The following is a 9163-nucleotide window of genomic DNA, read 5'->3' as shown; positions in this document are numbered from 1 at the left end:
TTCTCCTTTCTGTTGGCAACAAACAGCCCCACCCCACTCCTGCTCCACTGGCTGCCTGCTGGGCTTCGTAAAATGACCAAAGCACACTCCCTGCTTTGCGTTTTGGGAAATGGCTTCTCGTCGGTCCTTCCAGGAGGAACTATGGTAGCCACCATGGCCAGGGAGCCTGAGGCCACATTCCAGCTCTGCTGCTTCGTAGCTGTGTGACCTTGGACAAGTTCTTCAGCCTCTTTGGGTGCTGGTCTGCTCAGATTTAAAACGAGTATGATTACAACACTTTCCATTTACAGTTGTTGAGAGGGTTAAATAAACAATACTTTTCAGTGCCCAAATCAGCGCCTAGTGTCTAGAAAGCACGTGATCGTGTTAGCCCCTCTATAAGACATGTGCAGCCCGAAATAAACGGCCATACAAACAAGGAACCCTGAGAGTCCCTCTGCACACAAGTATGCTGCTACAGTGTTGAAGAACGCAATATTTACACAAATAATATGCCAATAAATTATCTATATACACTTAAGGGACTATTTATGAAAATAGGGCTATCCTGGTACTTCAATCTAAACTCAGTATTGGAAAGACTACCTCTGATTCCTGGGGAGAAATCAGTGATGCTATTTATTTCTGCATGTATCTCAGAATAAATATAATATCAAAGACACATTTGTTAAAAATACCGTAGGAAGCTGTTTATTTAATAACTTAAGAACATATATTCAAATATATATAAAATATAATTTTCTTTTATAAACATGTGATATTTAAAACAATAGAAAATAGGGAAAATACTCATAATAATGCTAATTTAAAAAACTGTGGAGACTATATGGTAAATCTAGAGAGATTCTAATAACTCTAAGTTGCAAAATAATTTTAATTCAGTGCTTTATGACACATCAAGTTATTATTTAATAATTAAGCTTCCAACATCCAACTTCCTAAAGAACTATGACTTTCCTTTGACCAATGGCGTCTACTCCAGACAAGAACTTTCAATGATGGAAGATAGGCAAGACATTTCCTCTGATTTTTATTTATTTATTTATTTTCCCCTCTCCTCCTCCTCATTCTGGTGAGCATTTTTAAATCTCTTTAGTCCTGAAAAGAGTAAAGAGAGATGAGTTAATGTAAGAATTAACTGACTTTGTGCTCTCTAGGCTGGGAACATTTGATTGCATGTACCATAATGAGGACCTTTATCATTCCCAGGGTGAATGAGCGGTTTTTAGAGATGTAAAGTTGATTTTCAGAAATGTCCTTTGAGACTTGCATCTTGATCTGGACATTCTTACCTGGTGTATCTCAGTGCCTCAGTGAAAGCTTTCATCTTATAACATTGGTAATTTAAAAAAATCTTAGTAAGACTCCTCTGTGCCTTATCAATTTAAGGTTAATCATATTTTGGATTTTATCTATCTTCTAAATTTCCTAAATTTTATATGCATTTATTTTTTAAGCAAAATAAAAATAAAACTGGGATAAAAATATTCCTATGTAGACATATGTCAGTCTATCAATGATGGACTGCAAAATCATCTCTTGGCACATTACCACTCCACTGAGATCAAAGATCTAGTCTTATCTCATTCCCAAAGGAGAGATACTACTTGGCCTAACAGATCAAATTTACTTCACTGGGCAACATATTCAAGGGAAGAATTTAGAAAGAGAGTAACAATTCTAAAATTAGGCATATTTTACAGATTAGTTACTAATTTATTTATTTTACCAATTTTGGAAACAGCTCACACGTGTATCAACCCTCTCTCATTTCTTTGGACCAAAATGTGTCTTTCCCTTCAAGATTTCATGATGATAGCATGAATGTATTGGTAGGGTAGGGCTTCTCTTGCAGTGTGATTCATTCTGAGACTCACATTTGGAAATCCCAGGGATTTTATGAAAATAAAAGCCTTGAGGACTACTAATTTGAAGCTTCTTGGTTCTGGCTATTTAAGAAATGTAGCTCACTATGATTGTTTCTTAAAACAAATCACAGTAAAAATAACAATAAGGTCTTACTTGGCCTTCCTCTACATTCTTTGTTGCATATGCCTCTCTTTTAGACCTGACTCCATCGTGTAACTGATGAGAGCAGAAGCTAGGTAACACTGGACTTATGATTATTCATTCATTAGAGAGTAGAAGTAGCAATAATGATGTGTTACATGATTCATGCCAGTAAATGCCACTGCAGTATCATAATATATGCAAATATTCCTATAACTATTTTTAAAGACAAATATTACCAATTAGGTTGTGACATGCTAGCCATTGTAAGACTCACCCTAATTTCACAGATGTTAGTTTTGTGAAAACACGTGCAGTTGATAAATTGATAGAATATTGTATTGTTTAACAACTATTAACTAATGACATTTCCCAGATCATGTTCATGAAGTGTCTTATGGAAATCTTAGCATTTTTCAAGTATTTCAAAACCTTGGGAAATAAACACACATATACCTTATTAAGTCTTATTAAATTATCTGAGGTATGAATTATTCAGAAATAATGGTACTCAAAAACTAGACATAACATGATATTTTATAAATGGTTAAACTCCCATTCTTTAGTTTACCAAATGCTGCTAAACTGAAGTCACTATCATAAATTATGTTTAACGGTAATTGAGTTTATATCAACCATGCTCTCTTAAGACCTCTAAACCAATAACATTTGGCCTGAATATAAAAAGAACTGTTAAATGTCTCCTCGGCTTCTGTAATTCAGAGAGACGTGTCTGGCCTTACCTCTTAACACTTCCTTTTCTTCTCCCACTGGGAATGAAACATTTAAGGACATTTAGAGTAAGGAGTCATAATTTATGTTAAACCATCCCTCTCCCATCTGCTCTAAGGACTTGTGCTATTACTTCCTACAGTTGCTACCAACATCTAGCAGTGACTTAGAACTGTGAAAAGATCTGGCCCATGGTATAGGCCGTTAGGAAGGATTTCCAAGTTTAATGATTTTTTTCCTTCTTGTGTATATTAAGAAAACAGTGAAAACTTGACCTTCCTCAGAACATTCTTGAAAAACAAAACTATGCTACACACCTCTGTATCAATTAGAAAATGTTCAATGCCACAATCACATGCTCTAAGATAAACAAGGAAAGAATACTATATTGTTGTTCAAGAAAATCACTGTCAGAGAGAGAACAAGAAAACAAATAGCCTGCCCTCAAGCGCTTACATTCTAGTGAATGGCAAAAGAAGAAAATACAAAATTAACAAGTAAATACCTCATATGTCGGGTAATGATACATTCCATGTGGAAGGATAAGAAGGTTCAGAAGATAGAAAGAAACAGCAGCACCAAAAGCAATTTAGAGATTCTCTCTCTTAGAAAAATAATGCAAAGTTATACAATGAGGGGCATTTTTGTTCATAAACTTGGGAAAAAAAAGATTTAAAGTATTGATAACATGCCATTGCTAAAAAGAATGAGGAAAACAAATATATTGGCATGGAAACGCATCAAAGGTATTTTAAGTAAAACTTAATAGAAACATATGTAACAGCGATAAGATAGCTCAAAGAGCAGGAGAACATATTTGCAAATCATGTATCTGATTAAGTGCTTTCTATCTAGAATATATAAAGAACACTTACTACTCAACAATAAAAAGGACAAATAACCATAACCCAATTAAAAGTAGACAAATGATTTGAATAGACATTTCTCATAAAACAAAACCAAACCAAAAACAACCAACATATTCTCTCCCTCTGAGATGAGACAAGAAGACTTAAGAGGGCTCAAGTTGGAGGAATACCCTTCACCCAGCTTTAAAAGGCTCTTGGTAAAGTCTTCTCCCATGGAGAGTAGGTCTTTGCTCATGGAGAAGGCTCTGGACATATTCACAAGGATTACTCTCCCATCCACTTCCCAGAGCCATGAGGAAATTTTGCTCAGATCTTCACCATGAGAAACTGGTGGGACTCCTGGAGGTAAAACCAGTGACAGTATGAGGACCTCCAAGACTGCATTCCCCAGAGATTACTCACTCTAGACCACACTCAGCCCTGAGCATTTAATCAAGTTACTATTTAAGTGTTCCTAGTAGTTTGTGGCTCCAGCAACTACTGCTCTAGGTAAGCAGATCTTAGTTATACATTCTCTGGATTTTCCTGTGTTTCTTCAGATTTCAAGGTTATGCTTTCTCCTGTAAGCTCAAAATTCTCCTATCGGTCCAAGAAAAGTCACTGGTTGTCAGTTTGTCCAGATTCTTCTTGTTGCAAAGACCAAGTGACAACTTCCAACTCTTTACACATCAGAACTGAGATCACAAGTCCTGAGAGTTGGATTTTTAGTAATAAAGAGAATAAAAAGCCATTAGCATTTATCCCTGTCTATATCCAACACATGCCAGAAGCTGTTTATTTTCTGTCAGTTTTTGTCCACATGCACAAAAAGATATCTGTATAGCCAAGTAATACTGTCATTTTATGTCTATTGTCATTTTGCAGTAGTGTGATTTGATTGACAAATACTACCAGAAAACTATTTCAATTTTTGGACCATATCTGTCAATAACGGAAGGTATTTATCAAGCCTCTTAACAGCACTGCCTTATTTTCAGGACGAGGGCTAAATAAACCCTCAATTTTTAAAGATCTTAGTGATTCGTTCGAAAATTTTATTCTATGTAATTGTATCAAATGAACTTTTCATGTTAATTTTCTAGCAAACATAGCTTCACCTACTATTTATGTATACATGTTCATTATATGAACTTATGATATTAATCTCCATTGCTTTATGTTACTATTTTCCTTACCATTTTCCAGTTTAGTAAATCAAGTTTTGAAGAATTAAATCATTTATGTGTTTGAGATAAGAAATGCAATGCAACAGTTACATTTAACAAATGTCAACCACAGCATAACAATTGTGGGAAAATGTGTCAACTGGTATTATTGTGAATGTAAATGTATTTTCTGAGTATTATGATTAACTTCCCTTTCCAGATTAGTGACATGAACATATTCTCCTTTAGATTTTTTATTTTCCTTTACAATGAGAAAACACCTGAGAAAAACTGATGGATAACTATAAATAATCAGAAATAAGTATACCTTGCTGTAATACTAGTATTAAAGAATGCTCCGTACAAGTTCCTAAAATAAAGATTATCTCAACAGATATTTTGAGCAAATATGGTGACAAACTTTGAACTTCTATGTCGAGGTCAGCATAGGACAATAATTATCATAAGTCATATAGTTACATAGATTGATAGGCACACACACACACACACACACACGAAGCAAATGTAAATAAATCGGTCTTCAGGTTAAAAGCCCTTTTTACTGCAGTTTAGAGAAATAATTGTCCTAAAATTAATGATTTAACTCTTTAGTATGAGAGGTGGAACACTAAGAAGGAGCATTTTTTTCAGTAACTACCTAATTACTTAATCATATAGATTAATAAAAATTAGTATTACCACACAGTTTAGTAGCAGGGAACAAATGTGCAGTTTGGTTCAAAAATAATTCATAGGTAGAAATATATAGTCTTATAAACAGAAATCTTTTCTTAGCTAGTAAAAAAATTTTTTTTTCCTAATTTAATCCATTGGTTGGAAAATTTGATTTCCAAACAACTTGACCTTGTTGATAACGGCTACCGAGAAGATTTTAGGTCATGTAGTTAGTTTCGCACGTATTGAACACCCATCTGCTTCTCCATCTGGCAGCAGACACAGGGATGTTACGTACATTCTTCTCACAGACACCCCGGTTGTTAGCTTCCTGCTGATAGCCCTAGCGTAAGCCTCACTGGGTAATTATTTTAGGCAGGAAACAACCAACCGACACGTTAAAGAATAATCACTAGTTCAATTAACTAACCACGAGTAGAAACAATTTCAAATCCTGCATCACTTCAATGAAAATATTTAAAAAGCAGATGTGGTATTTTGTACTGTGAGAATATAGAAAATAAAAAATATGACATATGTAACAATATAATTTTATAGTAAACGATGAATAGTTTTTTTAATGTGTCATTCCTCTTTAGCAGTTTTTTAACTATCATTTTTAAACATATTTTTATTGAAGTATAGTCAGTTTACAATGTTGTGTCAATTTCTGGTGTACAGCATAATACTTCAGTCACATAGGAAGATACACATATTTGTTCTCATATTCTTCTTCACTATAGGTTATGAAAAGATATTGAATATGGTTCCCCGTGTTTAGCAGTTTTAAAGTAATATAAACACACACAAAAGGCCACCACTCTATGTTATCAACAATTTTTTCTTAAGTCCGCATTAGAAATCATGGAAATCCTCGACAATATAAAGAGAAAAATACCTCTGTATCTCAAAATACTATCTGTCTTCTATTTCTCTGTAATGTAAATATCAATCCCTTTTTTAAATCTTTTAACCTCTTATTTCAATCAATATTAATTTTCTAGTACCTTCCCATGTAAGAACCTTATTTATAATCAGATTTTCAGAAACTACTTATAATCTCAAACATAATTATTTCATTTTATTCCATAATTATTTAAAAATGTCTTTGTTTTAAACACATAATTTCAATGTAGTATCTTACTGATATGGATAACACTAAATCTATATGTATAGTTTTATAGCTTTCTGAATATCTTCAATTATTTCTTTGGGACATACTTCTAAATGTAAGTTTATCAGTTCAAATGGCCTCTTATTTTTCATATTGTTCTTGTTGCATTCTGCCAAGTATCTTTGAAGATACTCTGACAACAACAAAATCTTCAGCACTGCATCAGTATGCCTTTTCCTGTAGTTTTTTTTAATATGGCAATTTAATTTTTAAGTTTCTGAAAGTAATGAGGAAATAAAATTAATAAATTTATTACATATTTGGGGTATGCAATAAAAATAATGCAATGCATTAAATATAAATGGAGTCAATGATCTCTAGCATTATTCCATTCAAGGAGGTATTTTTTTTATCTATTGCATAGGAGTAATAGAGAATTTAGAAAATGAAGTAACAGAAAAATGCCACCTCTCCTACAGAAGAAATATAATTTGTATAATCCTAGTGGTGACGAGATTGAAATAAATCCTCTCATCTGGCTCAGGTCTGAAAAGAGGATTCAACCACTGAACAATCAGACAAAGGATATAACCAAGTATAATCATCAAATGTCTGTTGACATTTGTCAGGTGGGAACTGACTTTGCCTCTAAATGGAAAATAATGACAAAAAACAACACTGTGTGTTCACTAACATAGAATTTTGCTAAAACTCATTAAACCAGAAAGAATGAAAAAAACTGTGTAAACCTCTCCTTTTATAGAAGAGATTATAGATATTAATATTATAGATATTAGATTATAATAATCTATTATTATAAAATAATTATTTTTTATCATTAAGCATATCTTAATAATATGTGAAAGAAAAACAGACCCAGAACAAGGTCAGAGATATTTAATATTTCAACAAAAATCATTTTAAATATATACAGTAAAAATCTGCTTAGGATATAAAGCACAATACACAGAGAAATGGGCAACTGACACTTTGCTTTCCATCGTTAATAAGACTGATTGGTGGAAGAGAAAGATTAGAACAAACCTGTGTAGGATATAATTGAAGCCTAAGATAAGTAAAGAGATTATGATAGAACACCAGATGCTCTTAATGAGTTCAAATTCCCTCATTAAATGAGAACATCACAGGGAACTTGCAAATAATATTGATGAGCCCTATCAGGGAATGTGGATGAATACTGGGGAAAAGAAGTAGCTTTAAAAGATTATATATAAACAAATATAAATTGGCTTTCTAAAGAAAAACAGAAGAAATTAATGTAAAATATAGATTTCGGTGCTCGCTAGGTATGCTGGGTAAGACTAAGATGTGATTTCAAATACATTATATAAAGTAGATGTTTAGTAGTTCATCATTGAAGATAATTCTCATATTTTAACTAGCTAACAACTCTGCAGGAAGTCATTCAAGTGAAATTCTTAATTTACTTTTCAATGTCATGTTACTTACCAACCTTCACAATTAAGTCTTTAAGAACGAGTTATCCTTTGAAAACATATTACCATACACTGTCAATCCCTTTTCGTAAGCCTCGTCCCAAATCTTTAACTTTCCTGAAACCATTCTCCCTAAGAATCTTGCTACCTCTGCAACTTTCTTACATGAAGACTGTTCACTCTGTCATATTCCATATACCACCAGCTGCCCTTTCTACTAAATCCACATGGCCACTGTCAAAAGACTTGTCTATTTTTATATTCCATTAATTAAAAGTCCACCAAACACTGTGAATCTGACAACTTTTTCACTCCATCCCAATTTCAGCTTCTAAAATGAGGAATTTCAATATTTGTATACAGAATCCTTAGGATTACGGTTCCCCAACCTGATCAATCCTAGATCTGATATGTAGTTAATTCCAGCCATCCACCCGACTAGCCACATTATGTACCATTAAACTCTAGGACTGAAAACATCTAACAATATACAAGAACATCCTATGCTTCCAAATAGCTCATGTCCTTACATAATTTATTCTTTCCAACCTCATGTTAATTTACACTTGGCCATAAATTTTCTTCCCTGTTTTCCAACCCTTACAGACCTTATATTTCCTTTATTATTCACTATATTCTCAGATGCATCATTTTAATGACTCCCTTGCCTGGATGGAGTTTAAGTGGGAATTTAATGTGTTTAGTGATATTATGCTTATATATTCAGGAATGTTTGAATAATGCCTAGTCTCTATCTTCCTCCTTACAGTACGGTTTTAAATCAGGAAACAAATAACACTTTATTAGTAATAATGTGAATGCTAAGTACTCTAACCAAAATGGTGATTACGAAGCTGAGTTAGGGAAGTCAGTTTAATTCTTAAGGCATAAATGGAGCTTCCTTCTTCCTCCAAATGTAAATGGTAGTATCTCACCACCTTCTGCTCTGCTCGGGAATTTAGTATAATAACCGGCGTTTTCAAGCATAACTAAGAAAAGACAGGGAGTCACCCAGGATTGGGCTTGTTCCAAGCATTAGATGCTATGTAGTTTACTCATGAACTTCTTAAAAGAAGAGGAAAGAGAAGAGAGAGTACACCATGAGCTTGTGGCTTTTAACAATGGTCCTTCCTTAGAAGCAAAATAAATGTGTAGGGTTAT

General features: G+C 33.5%; 1 long non-coding RNA gene across 1 annotated transcript in view; it reads right to left on the bottom strand.

Annotated features, from left to right (window-relative positions):
* Positions 1 to 1013: 1013 nt before the first annotated feature.
* LOC140689611 (uncharacterized) overlaps positions 1014 to 9163 on the bottom strand; it is a 28706-nt gene continuing 20556 nt past the window's right edge. Inside the window, exons 3-4 of the long non-coding RNA XR_012064650.1 lie at positions 2754 to 3950; positions 1014 to 1098 (exon numbers count right to left, since the gene is read on the bottom strand). This is a non-coding gene — a long non-coding RNA (uncharacterized lncRNA). The remainder of the gene's footprint in view (positions 1099 to 2753; positions 3951 to 9163) is intronic.

Source organism: Vicugna pacos, chromosome 26 (assembly GCF_048564905.1).
Source record: "Vicugna pacos chromosome 26, VicPac4, whole genome shotgun sequence".
NCBI lineage: Eukaryota > Metazoa > Chordata > Mammalia > Artiodactyla > Camelidae > Vicugna > Vicugna pacos.
Note: the sequence above shows the minus strand (reverse complement) of the source record. Positions and strands in the feature narration are given on the sequence as shown.